Raw genomic sequence first — 18,276 nt, 5'->3', positions numbered from 1 at the left:
AAGGAAAATAAAGGTATCAAAATTCTTAATGAGAATTCCAGGAATCATGCAATGTTAGTCTAAAGCTTTAGTCTAAAGGAATTAGACATGGCCGGCCAAGCTTCAGTAGCACATTGCATTCAAGAGCTAAATTGATGAGGATCAATCAGCTTTGGTGATGATAAGAACAACACCTTGAAACACTAGAATTCATTCTTAAGAACTCTGAAGAAAAATACCTAATCTAAGCAACAAGATGAACCGTCAGTTGTGAGTAATAGAAAAGAGAATTTAGAATACTAATAAAATAAAAGAAGAGAAAGAATTGTAGAAGAAATATAAAGAGAAGAGTATTTGATTGCAACATAAAGAGAGAGTATTTGTTTATTATTGTGTGTGTTAACAACAGAGGTTAACCTCCTATTTATAAGCATATAGGAGGAATGTTTTCAACCCATATTAATTTTATTCTCTATTGGTAACATAAAAACTGAGTCACTTGCATGGGCATCCATATCCTTTGTGTTTATCACAACAGTTATAGTATAAAATAAACCTTAAAATATCATTCAAATTAAAAAAACTACATAAACCAGAATATTATGATCTCATTCAAATACAATAATGGTTCTTGGTTGATCCCAGCCAATAATGGTTTTTTTGACTTTTTTTCAATTACAATATCACAACAACCTACTCCAACCTAATAATCTCAAGATCACAACAAACAACATCCAAAATTATTTACAATTATTCAACAAACAACAAAATTTAGTAGTTCACACTTTACAGCTTAACTAACAATAATTATTCACAATTATTCAACAAAGTTCACAATTCAGTTCAGTAATTTTAGTTGAATCAGTTCACACTTCACAGAGCAATAAAAAATCAGTAAATTACATAGTTAATAAAAAAATTACCTAGAACTAGAAGCTAGAAGCATCAAACAATTATTCAATAAACCAGTAAATCAGAGACTTCACAAAGCTAGAAGCTTCAGTAAATCAGTAAATCAGTTCGCACTTTAGTGACTTCAGTAGTTCACACTTCACAGCTTAACTAATAATAATTATTCACAATTATTAAACAAAGTTCACAGTCCAGTTCAGTAACTTCAGTTGAATCAGTTCACACTTCACAGAGCAATACAAAATCAGTAAATCACATAGTTAATAAAAAAAATTACCTAGAACTAGAAGCTAGAAGAATCAAACAATTATTCAATAAATCAGTAAATCAGTTCACATTTTCCATACATATCGATCAGGGAATTGCAGAGTGCAACCATCTACATAAACCCATTCTGCTCTATGTACTCATGCACCATCCTCCCTGTCTCTATGTCTCCCAAATTTGTGCAAGCCGGGATCACACTCACCATGGTAACTTCATCTAGCCTCACCTCAGTATGCCTCATCTCCCAAAACAACTCCAACGCTTCCTGTGGAAGCTTGGCCTGGGAATACGCGGATAACATTGTGGTCCACGAGACTACATCCCTCTCAGGCATTTCATCAAACACCCGTCGCACAATAAAAAATCAGTAAATCAGTAAATCCGAGACTTCACAAAGCTAGAAGCTTCAGTAAATGAGTAATTCAGTTCACACTTCAATGACTTCACAGTTCACAGAGCTTCGCAGAATCAAACATCAACAATGGTTCAATCATAGTTAATAAAAAATTTACCTAGAAGCTAGAAGAAGCCTTCAAACGGGCTTCAAACTGGGACAGTGGTTGCGGAGAACAGAGCATACAAGAGGGAGATAAAGAGACCGAGTGACCAAGACAAGGAGCAGTAGTGGAGTACCTTCGAACGGGTTTCGAACTGGGATAATGGTTGCGGAGAACAGAGCTAGTACCGGCGGCGGCGTGGCTGCGCGACTGCGCGACGGAGGAAGGTTGCGATGGCTGCGCGATGGAAGGGAAGGTTGATATTGATGGCTGCTGTGTGATGGAGAGAGAGTGAGCGAGCAGACGGTGGCTGCTCAAAGGAACGACGGCAGCGGCACGAGGCGGTGGCTGGACGGAGGTGAGGTACGGCCAGGAGATCGATTGAGAGAAGCCCTACCCTGGACTGAGTGTGAGAGAGGCAGAGAGTTCTGGAATGAGTGGAATCTGGATCTGGGCATCTGGCAAGGGAGGATGGGGTTAGGGCTATGTGCATATCCGCAGCTGAAACGGCAGCGTTTCGTTCTCCCCTAAAGAAACTGGCCGAATCACGGTTCGGTCCGGATCACGGTTCGGTTCGACCGACCGGTTCCCGGCCAGTTCACCGGTTCAATTTTGGTTTTCAAATTCTCCGGTTTTGTTGACTACCCGAGTCGCCTTTCTGTCCAGTTCACGGTTTAACCGATTCGACCGGCCGGTTCGAACCGGTCTTCAGAACCTTGGTATATATATGGTTATATGCTTACTAGCCACGTCTTCTTTTCTTTCTTTTATAACTCCAAAATTGCATCTATCATTATTGCCATCAAGCTCTAATTGGTTTCCAACAAAATTAATTTGCCAACGAATATAAGACACAAGCGCATATTTAATTCCATTAGCACCTTTCTCTTTTTGTTTTCTAATTAGTTCGGTCACAAGGAATAGAACTAATAAAAAAGATCCTAAAATATTAAGGATGATTATTAGGTATCATGGCTTGGATAATCATGGGTTGGATGTCGCGGTATTAAACTGTTGACTCAGCTGTTCACGTTATAAATATTTTAAACGGATAATTATAAAAATTGAATATATTAAAACACAAGTAATAATATATATGAATTACTAATATAAATGATATTAGCAACATAACGATAAAAAGATATACGGTAAAACAATAGTAAAGCTAAGTTCATCGAAAAGTACCGATATTTACTTATATCGACGAATATCTAACTCCATAATGAATTATTAACTAAACTTTATATTTAAATTAAAAATATCAATTATTCAAATTAATATATATATATATAATTTTTCTTATTTATAAATTACTGAAATTATGGTTTTAATTATGTAAAATATTTCATCATAATAAAAATATATATAAGAATCTGAATTTAATTGAATTCAAATAGTTATAAAATTAAGTTAATTACTTTTAATAAAATAATTTCTAAAAATAAAGAACTCAAATTTATAAAATAAATTATAACTTATTTATATTTATATTTTTTAAAAATGTGGGTCGTTATACTAACCATCCCTGGTTAGGCGCTCAACACCCTTGCTGCCCCCCTTTCTAGCATTCAATGCCAGGAACACTGTTCCCTTGGGGGCATTCAACACCAAGGGTGGGTATTCCTTTTTGGCATTCAACACCAATAGTGCTGCCCCCCCTTTGGGTGTTCAACGCCTAGAGTAAGAACCCCTTCTTGGTGCCAATGACACTCGTCCTTGGGCGTGCAATGTCCTTAGAAGTGTCTTAGACAGCAGTCTGGTTATCTTCTGTCAGTTTTTCTTTTTCTGGTCTCTTATTGTTCTGAGGTTAGGTGTTCAATATTTTTCTACTCCTCAGTTGGATTGCCTGACATTCATCTTTTATCTGCTTAGACAATTGCTACCTAGTCTGACTCAGCTATGCTTCTACATTCCTGTTAGAAGTCTGAGTTTCTCATAAAGCCTCTTGCAATTCCAGTAACTACTGAGCAAGGGCATGTAGCTGCTGAGTCAATGGGTCATTTTGTTCTTCAGGATTAGATTCAGTAGATATTACCGTAACCTCTCCTGTTATGGAAGTCTCATCAACTGAGTATAGATACCGGTTCATGGCAACTGTCTTAATAAGTTCATGAGCCTCTTCAATTATTTTTCACATGTATATAAAGCCACCAGCAGAGTGGTCTAGAGACATCCTAGCCATGTCTGTGAGGTCATAATAAAAGATGTCTAATTGCACCCATTCTGAAAATATTTCAGTGGGACATTTCCGTAGCATTCTTCTATACCTCCCACAGGCATCATGACGAGATTCATTATTCTCTTGCTTGAAGCTTTGGATGTCCAGCCTTAACTGAGTCAACTTCCTTGGGAAAATGTATTGATTCAGAAATTTGTCTACTAATTGCCTCCAGATTTTCAAGCTGGATTTGGGTTGGTTATCTGACCACCTCTTAGCTTGATCTCTTACAGCAAAGGAAAAGTGTAGTAGTCTGTAGACATCCTAATCTACTCCCTCAGTGCGTACTGTGTCAGCAATTTATAAAAAGTTTTTCAGGAACTCAGTAGGCTCTTCATGTGGAAGTCCAGAGTACTGGCAGTTTTGGTACACCAGAGTAATGAGTTGAGGGTTTAGCTCAAAATTACTTGCTCTAATGGGGGGTATGTTGATACTTCTCCCATAGAAGTCAAGAGTGGAGGCCTGCAGGACCCCAAAGTTCTTTTGAACTGTTTATTCTCATTTAGGTTCATGGTGAAGAAAGGTAGGAGAATTTGGATATTAAGAAGTAAAAAGGAAAATTAGAATAAAAATATTTTATTTATTTTTATTAATTAATTAAATTGTGAGAAGTTTTTGAAAATAGAACAGAAGAATTAGTTAGGAAGTTTTAAAAAAGAGAAAAGAAAAAGCAAGTAACTAATTAAGAAATATTTGAGAATAAGATAAGATAAGATATTTGAAAAAGATTTTATTTTAAAATTTTGAATTTAAAAATTTGAAAATTGAATTTTAAATTTGAATTGAGATAAGATAAAATTTTGAAATTTGAATTTTAAAATTTGAATTTAAAACAACATAAGATAAAGATTTACAAAATGAAGTGAAAAGATAGTAAAGATTTTAAAAAGATTTGAATTTTAAAATTTAAAAGAAAGATAAGATAGGAGAAAATCAATTTAAAAGAAAAGATTTAAAAAGATAAAATTTAAAATTTAAAATTTGACTTTACTAACAAGAAAATACTAAACCTAAAAATTTTTAAATCAAATAAAAAAAGTGTGCAAGATTTTCGAAAATATATATTTTTTTGAATAAAGATAGAAAATATATTTTTTATTTTTCAAATTAATGAAGAAAGAGAAAAACAACCAAAAGACACCAAACTAAAAATTTTTAAATCAAAGATACTAGTTTTTTCGAAATTTTAAAGAAAAACAACAAAAAGACACCAAACTTAAAAATTTTAAGATCAAAACAAGAAAAGAAACAAGAACATCTTGAATACCAAGAAGAACACTTATGAACAATTCAAAAATTTAAAGAAAATAAAGAACACACAAAGAACACCAAACCTAAGATATGACACTAGACTCAAACAAAAGACAAAGAAAATATCGATTTTGAAAAAGTTTTTGAAAAAGAAAACAAAAGACCCAAACCAAAATAGTAAAAAGCACATAATCTAAGAAACAAGATGATCCGGTAGTTTGTCAAATCCGAACAATCCCCGGCAATGGCACCAAAAACTTGGTGCATGAAACTGACTCTGCACGTTTCGCACAGATAGACCGGTAAGTATATTGGGTCGTCCAGGTGATACTTCAGGTGAGTGAGGGTCGATTCCACGAGTATTGTTGGTTTGAGCAAGCAATGGATACCTTGTATACCTTAGTTAGGTGGATAGAAAATATAGTTGTCACGAGAAAATGCATAAAACATATAAATAAATAAAACGTTACTAAATACGTGTGAAATCAATAGCATGAGAACGGTTGATGCTTTGGAGATGCTTCTTCCTTTTGGATCAACTTTTCTCACCATCTACTCTAACTTCTAATTGATTCTTTCCATGGCAGGCTGTATATGATTAACGCTGGGTCAGCGGTCATTAATCTCCTATGCTTCAGATCAAACGCTGGGTCATCGGTGATCCAATCTGAATAGGGGTGAAGCTCTAGCAGTCCATTCTCTTTGTGATCCTACTCAAAGTATCACAGATAAGGTCAAATCTTTTGGATTAGAGATCGCTGCTCCAGTGGTTTTAGCCTATACCACAAAGACCCTAAGCGCTCTGTACCTCGGCTGAACTGATGTCTCGAGAAGTCTCTAACGAAGCCGTGGATTATCTGTCTAAGAGATGTATAATCAAGCTTGTGGTTTAGTACTATCCTGTCAAGGACTCACAAGAACCCATGTGAATAAGGATGATGGTCAAGTTACACTCCCAATTCATTAGGATGAAGAACGAAGATATATCTTAGAACAGAATCAAGCATAGATTGAAGTAGAATAGTGATATTATTAATTCATAAGAATCAGCAGAGCTCCTAACCTTAACCTTAGGAGGTTAGTGACTCATACTATACAGAAAATAATAATGAAAGGTTCGAATGGGCAAAGATCACTAACAAGAGTGATCTTTGTTCTATATATACTACTCTAATAACTAAGAATTACAGAAATATGACAGACTAGACTTAGACGTGCAAAAATTCACTTTCGAGGCCTATTTGGTTAGTGTTTAGGCTGAGCTTGGAGTGTCTCCAAGAGCTAGTACCCCTTAGGGGAGTTGAACGGTGGCTTGGGACCCCTTTTTAGGCGTTGGACACTAGCTACCTGATAGAGGAAAAATGTCAGTAAAGATTTTCACAAAAATATCGGGTTCCAAGTATAGTTCTAAACTGACAATTAAACCTCAATCAATGTTTAGATTGTTTGTCACAAATACAAACCCAATAAAATTAACCAAAGTATTCAAACATCGAGTCATCTTTCAAGGAATTGCAAGGAAGTGTAGTTTATTATTGGTTATAGAAAAATATAATTTTGGGTTTTTAAAATAAGGTACAAGAAAATATAGATTGTGAGAAAAATAAACTAATAACTAAGAAAGCTCCTAGCAAGGATTGAGAATTAGAAGTCCTATCCTCATTATCATCGTCAATTATGATGGTAAATGTGAATTGCCTTTACTTAGTTAACCTCTAACTAATCGAGGAAGGTCAAGTGCATACAATCAACTTGAGTTCACAAGTCCTAGTCAACTCATAGTGAAAGACTAGATTTAGTGAAGTTCAAGCTAACCGGCAATCTTCAATTACCATTCAACAAGAAACTTTGATAATTCAAGAGTCTCTAATTAATCAATCCAAGTCAAGAACATAAAAATCTAATTTAAAATCTACCCAAGCATTTTATCAAACACTTTGAAGGCACAAAATAAAAGCATAGAGAATTAATAAGAGATGATAAAATCTAAGATACCCAATTGCAAGACAACAATAACCTATAATTAAAGAAAGAACAATAACATAATATAAATTGCATTAATCTAAATCAAAGGGAGCAAGAGTGCATTAATCATGAACTAAACAAACAGAAGCAATAACAAATAAACTAAAAGAAGTAAGATGCTAGAACAAACAAGAGTAAAGGAAAACTAAATTAAAGCAAGGTGAAAATCTGAATCTAAGAAGAAATAAGACTAAAATCCCTAAAACCTAGAGAGAGAAGAGAGACTCTCTCTCTAGAAACCTACACCTAAAACCTAAATTGTGAATGAATGAAAAGTGAATGATTGATCCCCTCATTCGTCCCACTCTGCAGCCTCTAATCTTCATTTTCAGAATTGAAACTAGGCCAAAAACAGCCCAGAAATTGCCCCAGCGTTTTCTCGTAACTGATGCACGTGACACTCATTACGCGTACACGTCAGCTACGTGTTAGAGTCGCTGAACAAAATTCTGGTCACGCGTACGCGTCGTTCATACGTGCACGTCGGCTCCATCTTTTCAAATCCTCAATTTCTTGTGTTCCTTCTACTTTTGATGCTTCCTTTCCATCCTCTATGCTATTCCTGACCTATAAAATCTGAAAACACTTAACACACATATCACGGTATCGAATGGTAATAAGAGAAGATTAAAAATTAGCAATTTTAAGGCCAAAGAAATATGTTTTCAATCATAGCACGAATTCGAAAGGATTTATAAAACCATGTAATTTATATGAATAATTGTAAGAATAGTTGATAAAATCCACTCAATTCAATAGAAAATAAACCATAAAATAGTAGTTTACCACTGCCCCCTTGTGGGCGTTGGACGCCAGGAATGGGGCTGGTGGCTAGCATTGAGTGCCAGTTTTGGGCCTTCATTTCTAAAAAAAAGTATGAACTATTGTATTTTTCTAGAAAGTCCTAGATGTTAGCTTTCCATAGCTATTGAGAGCACATCATTTGGACTTCTGTAGCTCCAGAAAAGCTGCTTCGAGTGCATGGAGGTTAGAATCCAGCAGCATCTGCAGTCCTTTCTTTGTCTCTGAATCAGACTTTGCCAAAACTCCTCAATTTCAGGCAAAAAAAACTGAAATAATCATAAAACACAACAACTCAAAGTAGAATCCAAAAATATGAATTTTTCACTAAAATCTATGAAAACATAATAAAACTTAAACAAAACATAACGAAAACAATATGAAAATGATGCCAAAAAGCATATAAAATATCCGTTCATGAGTGTCTTGTTTACGGTTATCCGAAATTCTCGTCAATCCCGTCAATTCTAACTAGGCATTGCTGGTAAGACTTTCAATTTCCCACTCCATTCTTCAGCCCTAAGAAATTTCAAATTTTAGGTTTAGATTTTGAATAGATTTTTGTGATTTGGTTGTTTAGGTTTCAACCAATAGTGAGAATTTGTTAGGTTTCATCACCATTTGCTTTTGGGTAAAGTAAGGAACTCGTTGCCCTTATGGAATTGTGATTATTGGCGAACCCTAGGTAATGATTGTGGTAAATTAATTGTGTATAGCTTGAGAATTGTGATTATTGGAGCTTTTGGATTGTGTTTGGTGGCTTGTTGGACTTGGGAACTTTATGGAAGCTTGGTTGGAATCACTTTGGTGAAATTGAGAGTGTTTAAAATCGGCCAAGATAAGATTTTGGTTTCTTTTATGTAATATGTAATATTTGGTGAAACTCAAGCTAGTGGACCTTAGGATAGGATTGGATTGATTGTTGATAATTATTGAATTGATGATGTATGTTTTTTATCATTAATGTTGAAGATGAATTTGGAAGAAAAATTATGTTAACGAGGATTGGTGATGATGTATGATAAATGATGTTATGAAGAATTGAATTGTACAAAACTATTGATATTGTAATCTTGATTTGGAGATTGTTGAACTATGAGGTGAAGAGATGGAAAAATTGATTGAAATAGGTATGGAAATGCTTGAAGTGTAATGGAATAGTAAAATGTAGTGTGTAGTAGTGCTTTGATGATGATTATGAGTATGATTTAGTTTGGTTTGAATGGTAGATCTAGAAAACTAGAGAATTATGTCAAATTTTGTAATACCTTTTTTTATGAACTTTGACGAGGCATAACCTGGCCTCTGAACCTTTGTTTTTGATGAAATTTACTTTAAATGAAAGTTAGATCCTAGAGCTTTAAGATGTTTAAAGATCGGACAAAAATGTTTTAAAACAAAAAAGTTATGCACGTTTAAAGTTCGGTATAAAAATATAAATTCTGCTGGCTATAAAAATTTTCTAAGTTTTTAAGGCTGTGTGTACACGGAATGCTGCATGCGACGCAGGGATTGGTCGCTGCCAAGTACCCATGCGTACGCAGCACAAGTGTGGCTACGCAGAAACATTGATTTTTGAGGCATGCGTATGCGGCATGTTGCACGCAACGCGAGCCTCCTTTGAGGTCTTGAGGTCTCATGTACGCAAGTGTAGCATGCGTACGGGACATGGGCGTTTTGACACCCATGCATACATGGAAAGAGGAAACCGTACGCATGGCCCCTATTTTGCTAAAAACTTATTTTTCTTCACTTTTAAAGGTTCTCCTAGCTTTCTAAACTTCTTTAACTACTATTTGAGACTTATAACTAGTAGTTAGACCTTGAGATTATTAAGGATGAGTAAGATGACTTAAGATTATATTATTTATATTTGATTTTAGAAGACAGAGACTTAGGCCTAGAAAGTTCTGTGGATGGAATGATTTTGAGTAACTTGGCGAAGTGTTAAATTGATGGTAGCATGAGAATCGATGATGAGTTTGAGACTTAGAATGGAAATGAATGATTGTAATGAGATGAGTAATAATGAACTTGTGCTATGAGCAGTGATCACTGAGACTGATTCTGTATGATTGATATACTGAGATTGATGAGTCGCTATATACCAAGCAAGGATGGTGGTTAATCCCGCTTGTTGAGGACACAGTGCCGGCATAATGACACTGTTTAATCCCGCATACGTTGAGATGTGAGGTCTGAGTCTGAGTATCCCACTTGCATCCTTTCGAGTCACAAGAGTGTGTCGGGCACTATATCCATGGACAGTGAGCCGGGCACTATATCCCTAGGGTACTAATTTTATTCGTGACCAAAAGGTGACATCCTAAGGGGATGTGTCAGGTTGGCAGTTTAACAGACAAGTGATATCAAAGCCAATAGGACAGGCATTCATCATGTGTATCTTCTATTTGTTTGTTTGCTTTGCTTAATTGCATCTATTGCTTAAATGTATAACAAGCTTAATTGTTTCCTGAGTTACTTGCTGTAAATGTATATTACATGTGCATTACTTGCTTATTTATACTTGTGCATTCTACTGGGATTGAGGTGACTTGATAGGTGGTGGCGATGGGATCGCGTGGAGGTTAGGCTGGTGAAGGATGTGCCACAGCAGTGTAAATTCTAGAATAGATAATCCGTAAGATAGAGAACCCTTTGAGGATTTTATTAAGATTGTTTCTAAGTTTTGAATTCTCTATATCGGTGTAAAATTCTAGGATTGCCTTTGGCGTCCCAGAACCTTATATCTTATATATTAGACACTGTTACCATACTGAAAACCTCTGGTTCTCATACCATATGTTGTCATTGTTTTTCAGATGCAAGTCGCAACCCTCCTACGTGAATTTGCGAGAAGGAGACAGAGCCGAGGATCTGACGAGTGGGCGGAAGATGACAGTAAAGATTATTCATAAATAGTGACGTTGTGAGTATAGATCTCTACCGACAAGGTTTCACCCTGTCAATTTAGAAAAAGGTTGTCACAGAAATAATAATGAAAATACTGGGAGTAGGAATCCCAGGTCGTCTCCCAATGAGTTGAATAGAGAGTGCAAATTATTGATCAGGGGTTTTTCAAAAGGTTTTTTAAATTGGGGAATGAAGAAATAATTAATTGTAAATTAGAGCAGTAAAAATCAACAGTGATTCTTATGTAATTCGAATAAAAGGCCTAGACTGGGAGAAGATTAATTGAAAGTTCTATCCTTGTTAGGAATTTTTCAAGAGTAATGGTAGAGGATTGTTGTTATTACTTAGTTAACCTTTATTGAATAAGGGAAAGTCAAGTACGTGAACCAACGTCTGTCACGAGTCCTAGTCTTCTTTCTTGGGAAGGACTAGCGTTAGTGATCAGAAGGCCAATCAACAACTTTCAATTACCACTAGGCTTTTGAGTTTCCCAACTCAAGGATCTCCTTTTAATCAACTCCCAAGCCAAGTTGGGATCTACTCGGATAACATGAATGCTATTTTCATAAACACATAATAAGAATAAAAGAGAGACATAATGATTAGAACTAATTTGAAAGCAATAAAATAAATAATAAAATTAAGTGGAAAAGGTATTTTTGCATTAACAAGTCATAAAAGCTTTTCAATTGTAACTCTAAATAAGGATTAAAAATATAAAAGAGTAAGTGACAAGTAAGGAAACAAACTAGAATAATGAAGTGCTCAGCGGACGTAGTGACTATGTAAATATCCAATCCAAAAGCATAAAACTATGTAACTATGAAGAACCCTGAAGGAGGAGGTATTCTCTCTTCAAGATTCAAACTCTAAAACTAATCCTAAAATGAATCCTAATTGTCTGTTGTGTTGTTCTGTCTCCCCCTCCTTATGAGTCCCTGGTGTCCTCTGGCTTTAATCTGTATTTCTGGGCCAAAAATTGGGTCTAAAACTGGCCCGAAATTGCCCCCAGTATTTTTCTACAACTGCTGTACGTCATGCATGTCACGCGTACTCGTAGGTCACGCGTACGCGTCAGTCACGCGTACGCATCCCTTGTAGTTTACGCTAATCATGCGTATGCATCAGGTACGCATGCACATCGCTATGGAATGCTTCAGATCACGCGCACGCGTGAGCCATGCGTCCGCATCGAGTCTCGCTGGTCAGCTTCATTATTTCTTTGTATTCCTCCCATTTTTGCAAGCTTCTTTTCCATTCTCTAAGCCATTCTTACCCTATAAAGCCTGAAAATACTGAACACACAGATCACGGTATCCAATGGTATAGAGAGGGATTATAATCTAACAATTTAAGGGCTTAGGAAGCAGGTTTTCAATCACAGTATTAGATCAGGAAGGAAAATGTATAACATGCTAATTACATGGATAAATGTGGGAAGAATCTGATAAAAACCACTCAATTGAGCACAAGATAAACCGTAAAATAGCGGTTTATCAACCTCTCCACACTTACACATTAGCATGTCCTCATGCTAAGCTCAAGGAAATCAGAAAGAATGAATAGGGACAATATGACTCATGCAATGCAATGCAACCTATACATATGAATGCAACTATATGATGAAATGTCTATGCTTACTTGGTTAAGAAAATAAACAAGTCCTCCAAGACAAATAGAAATTAAATTCCACTAATCCAAGTCACACAATAAGAGACGTGTAAACTTGTAAGGAGATGGCTCATGAAAGTCGGGAACATAGAGTCAAGCTTGAACCCTCACTGGGAGCGTATATGCACTCTAGTCACTCAGGTGTATAGGGTAATCCACTCTAGTCTCCTCCATTCATGCTTTCTAATGCACCCATGAAAACATCATGAGGTCTTTCTCAAGGTTGTAATGGGGCTTAGGTATGGCTGAGGGCACATGTATGGCCAAGTGAGCTGAAAATTGAATCCTTGATTATCTTAATTTCTCACCTAACACACACACACACACCCTATGCTTCTAAAATCATGCATAAATACCCATAATCTCACTTTGTATGTTGCACCTACTTATACATTTACATGCTCTTTTATTTCACCTCATATGCATTGACCTTTTTTATTAAACTTATCATTGGGGTGCTTCCATTCCCCTAAAATTAAATTGAGACATACGTTTTTTTTTTTGAGAGAGCATCATAACATCAATGCATTTGGTTTTCATAATTTCACATGAGTAGCATTCAGACTTTTAATATTTATTAATTAAGCATTACACATTCTTATTAACCCAAGTTCCCATAGTTTCCCACACTTAATTGACACACAATCTCTATCTTAAGCTAACTAAAGATTCAATTGGGGTAATTACTTGTTTTTCCACTTAAGGCTAGTGATGTGGTAATATAAAAGACAAAGGGGATATATAGGCTCAAAGTGGCAAAAAAGGGTAATTAGAATGGTAGGGCATTTAGGATAGTGAGCTAATAACAAATGATGGCCTTAATAATACACATGCATGCATACATTAAACAATGGGCATATATAATGGAAAAATCATAGATTGCAATTATAGAGGAGAGAAAACACACAAGAATAAAAATAATGGTTAAATAATGTAACCATACAATTAGGCTCAAGATCTTACTGGGTTGTGTGTTCTAGCTCTAAACCATGTTCCAAATTACAGTCTTCAAACAAGTTTAACATAGGATTTTGGTTTGAATTAGTGAAATTTTCAAAAATAGGGTCCTTGGAAAGAATCTTATTATTCTTCAACCAAGTAGAACATATATGCAAACACTTATTACTATGCAGTCTATCCTATCTAACAGAAGAAAAAGAGAAAAATAACTTATTGGTGTTGAGAAAGAAAGATTACCTCCGGAAGTCAGGTACTGGCCGACCTCCCCACAATTAAAGCTTGGCACTGTCCTCGGTGCCATCAGTCAGGAACAAAGGGGAGCTAGTAGCAGCATCTCCACAGTCGGAGTCGTCATGGCTCCCGGTGCAGGTAGGTGAAGTAGAGTCCTGAGTGTTTGGGTCTTCTTCAGGTGGGTGGTCTCCAATAATCAGCTTCTTGAGGTATGTGGATTAGCGCTTGTTACGGCACTCCATGCGGTCCATCTGCCGGTCTTGCCGGTCCAACCTCTGAAGTATCTAAAGGAGCAGCTGATCTCTTGACGGTGCTTGAGATGTGGAAGGAGAAGGGATATCTCTGGCCAGGTCTTCAGTCCGGTTGGTGGTGACTGCTGAGGGTCTGATGTATTTCCCATTTGGGACATATTGATCTTCTCGAGGAATCATGGCCTTGGTGTCCCCAGCTCTGTAGGAGACTCTGGCTGCTGAGACGAGATCTGAAACCAAAGCGAAAAAAGGTAGATTTCCTGTAATCTGCACGTGTCTCATGGCTTGCCGGATGTGTCTTGGTAAGTTGAGAGGCTGGTCTGTAAGGATACACCAGATGAGAGCTGCCATATATGCAGTGAAGGAGGATTTGTGAGTGTAACATCCCTTCCAGCAAAATACCTTGCTTAAGTCAGGGTATTTCTACTAGAAAGAACGTTACGTGACCTTTTCTAATATTAACTACTTAATTACTGAGTCTTTATATCGAGTTCGCGTTTTAGTTTTAAGAAAATTCCGGAAAATTTTGTTTTTATTCATTCAAGACATGTATCAAAGATAAGCATTGCAAATAATAATACAATCATATAAGTATTATTAATAGTAATTCCTATACATAGGAAGTCATATAAACCCAAATACAATACCTACCCCTCTGATAAAATAAAACTTCAAAGGAAAAGAGCGAGGGGACTCTATGAAAGCAATTAAAACCATAAAGAAAACCTACTAATCGCTCGCAGCTTCAAATTGCGTCTTCAAACCTGTGTCACTGAAAGGGTGGAAAATTTGGGGGTGAGAACCAAACCACATGTTCTTAGTAGAGGTAGAGAATGCCGTGAAAGTAAAGAATAAAGCGCAAATAGTTAATTTCATTCAGATACATCTAAAAGAAATTAACCTTCTTTAAAAGCATTAGTTAATTATTCAAAATCCTAAACCCATATTTTCTTTATAAAACTCTTAAAAGTTTCCTAGACTGTATGAATGACTAATTTGTTCCAATAAAGCTTAACTTTGAAAAATCATAAGTAAATTTCCAGTTAATACGAAACCTTCAAATTTAAATCCTAACAACTACACTTGTTAAAGTTTACTCAGGTTTTAATCTCATACCATTTCGATCACTAGCAAATTACTAGGCCGTCCTTAAAGTAACCATTCTATTTTGAAAACCAGATTATTAATAATAGTTCAGTCTTTTAGGCCCTAATTCTTCAACAATTCTCAATCCAGTATCAAATATATCAAATGATTATCTTAGTCTCAACCATTTATACATAATCAGTCAAAACCACAATCCTCTACTAATCTCAAGTCACTTTCACAGCCATAGCAATATACCAAACAACCGTTTCAACAACTAACAATCAATAATTCAATCATCTACCATACCTAATTACAATCAATTCTATCATAGCACCAAGCACAATTGCAATCACAATCCAACATTCATATAATCAATTAATTACTCACAGCTATTAATACTATTTGCAGTTATTCAATAAACCTTGTTGGCATTCCTAAATTAAAATCATTTTAAACCCCCTACCTCGATGTCGCAATTACAAGAGACCGTTGGCAGAATTGCTGCGAGACAGCTGGCTGGACCTCTACTAGTCACGCAATCGTTTCTGCCCAGAAAGCAGCAGCACTACATCTCAACACAACCGGGACAGCAGTAGCATTAGCTTCCACAACAATGACCATGGTTGCAGTGAAATGAAGATTTCGAATTCAATGGAATCGAAAGGCAGAAACAGCTCTGGTAATTTAAAACGTAGCACAGACCAAAGTTGAATTAAAACAAGAACAAGCAGTTTAATAAGAAATTGGCAGAATAAGGCGTGCAATTGGAGCAGTAATAAGGGGAAAAGGCTAACCCAGGCCAATGGATGTTGAACCCAAGTATAGCAGAAGCAGGGCAGGGGCGATTCCTAGCAACACCCCGCGGTGGTTCCGGCAGTAGCATCACCCCGCCAGTGGCTCCATTAAAACATGCTCCAACAAATATAACATAGCCAAGAACATCAGAGGCAGATACAAGCTATTTACAGAGTGACAAGGGTTCAAAGATGGTGGTTCTCATGGCTAGGGTTTAACTAACTCATCATTAATCATGGCGGCAACCAGAAATTCCGGCGGCGGCGGTGGTGAAGAGGAGTGGCGTTGATGACAGAAGACTTCTCCTTTCCTCCTCTGTGGCGTCGGATCTCTCTCCCTCTCCCTTTCTCAGATTCGCGCTTGCTCTCTCTCCAACGACGGCGGCTCCGACCGCACCAACGACGATGAAGACCCCGACGGCGGTGACGAAGCGGGCTCGGGCTCGGCTCTATGGACGGGACGGCGCTGCAAAGCAGCTCGACGGCGAGCTCCTCGCGGCTCCACAAACGACGACGATGACTCTGATGATGACAGAACGCGCGGCAGTGCAAGCCGAGTTGAACGGTGGCAGTGCGACGGTCACGGCGGCGGCGGGGCAAGAGCTCTTCCCTTTCTCTTTTCTCTGCTCTTCGTGCTCTCTCTCTCTCTCTCTGCGTTTCTTTCTTCTTTTGTGTGTGTGTGGTGTTTTGGAAGAAAAGGGGGTAGAGGCTGCGTTCAGTGGCTGAGGAAAGGGAAACATTAGGGTTAGGGTTTGTGAATTGGGGAAATTAGTGTTTCTGAATGAATTTGGGGATTTTGGGATTTAGGGTTAGAAATTAGAATTTTATAAAAGAATATGGATAGATATGAATAGATATTTTGATAAAATTGGAAGGTAGAGTAATTTTAAAATCAAATATACTCTCTTAAAAATATTTTGGAACATTATTTATCAACATATTGTTAAGTTCAATCAATTATTTCTAATTTTCCTTTTAAAATGAACAAGTTAATTATATTTTGTAAAGTACAATTTAAATTCAAATATCAATTTTCTAGATTACATCATACAAATCCCTATTATTTTTCTATCTCTGAAACTTTAATTTCAATTTATAAAATAATTAATTATAATAAAAATTGTACATAAATATTAATTGACATAAGCTTAAAATATTTATAAAAATTAATCTAATCATTTCTAATAAATTAATTCTCCGAATCTATTTAATTAGTTCTAATAAAATAATTTCTAAAATTATAAAGTTTAAACTCAATAAGGTAAAATCACAATTTGTTTACATTTAAATTTTTTCAAAAATGCGGGATGTTACAGTGAGTGCTCAGAAAGATATAGTGGAACATGATTTGGGCCCACACTCAAGCTTCCAATGTAAGTGCGGAAGCCAATATGCTCTTAGGTCGGGATCTATTGTAACCGTAGATCCATTTGCTGCCATGTTGCTATAATTCTGAAAACGTCTTCCCGGTCAAATTGGAATCTCTGGCGCTTGAAAGAGGCTTCTTGATATTTTTCAAATCCTTCTGAAGCAGGGGGAAAATCTAGAGCTTGTTGAATAGCCCCTTCAGATATGGGGACCTGCTTCTGACAGACATAGATAGAGTGCAGTGTTGGCATGTGAAAATTGGAGTAGAATTCAACTACCCATGAGAAATTGACCTGCCGTGGCTATTTCCGTAAGAAACCCCATTGTCTTCTGTCAATGCGGGGCTCTTCCAAGTCAACAATGTTGGTAGGGAGGATAAGAAGGTGGTCATTGTTGTAGTTCTTTGCAGCCAGAATAGGGAATATCTGCTCACAGTAGCGGTTAGTGAACCGCACAACATCCCATGCTGGAAAGGCTTTCTCGGTTTCCTCAACCTTAATGATCCTCTTGACCCGCTTTGTTGAAGGCTTGACTGATATTGAGGGCAATTCTACCGCCAATGCTCTTTTTGTTCCTCTCCTCGCCGGTGGTTTGATAGTAGCTTTTTTCTTTTCCCTTCTTGGTGGCCATCCTGAAAGAGAAAAAGAAAGGTACATGTAAGTCCAAGGGTTAGGGCAAGGAAGAGGATCATACAAGTGATAATCTTGCCAAGGTAAAGAAGGATATCGTTAACACATGGTCGCGACTTTATGTAATTAGGACATCAATGGAAATATAACAAGAAAGATGAAGGCAATTAAATGCAAGATATTTATTAGGAAATATAGCAAGAAAGATGAAGGCAATTAAATATAGCATAGATCAAGCATTAATTGCGAAAAATGTATTATCACTCGTAACAAACTAACAATCACGTTTGTATTGACAATTATATTAAATTAATAAAATATTATAAGGTTTTTGTGAAAAATAGGCATTAGAGTAGAAGAATAGAATATAAGAATGCACCATGTCATACGGACTTTTTCACAAACATGTGGTATGCATAT

At 36.5% G+C, this 18,276-nt stretch overlaps 1 long non-coding RNA gene across 1 annotated transcript; it reads right to left on the bottom strand.

Moving 5' to 3' along the window:
* Positions 1-14,541: 14,541 nt before the first annotated feature.
* LOC110274065 (uncharacterized) lies at positions 14,542-16,428 on the bottom strand. Its single transcript, XR_008001509.1, has 3 exons — positions 15,860-16,428; positions 15,529-15,741; positions 14,542-14,748 (listed from the first exon to the last, which is right to left on the bottom strand). It is a non-coding gene; the product is annotated as an uncharacterized LOC110274065 (long non-coding RNA).
* Between the last annotated feature and the right edge of the window lie 1,848 nt (positions 16,429-18,276).

The sequence above is a fragment of the Arachis duranensis genome, chromosome 7, assembly GCF_000817695.3.
Source record: "Arachis duranensis cultivar V14167 chromosome 7, aradu.V14167.gnm2.J7QH, whole genome shotgun sequence".
Classification (NCBI taxonomy): Eukaryota; Viridiplantae; Streptophyta; class Magnoliopsida; order Fabales; family Fabaceae; genus Arachis; species Arachis duranensis.
This window is presented reverse-complemented; position numbering and strand designations above follow the sequence as displayed.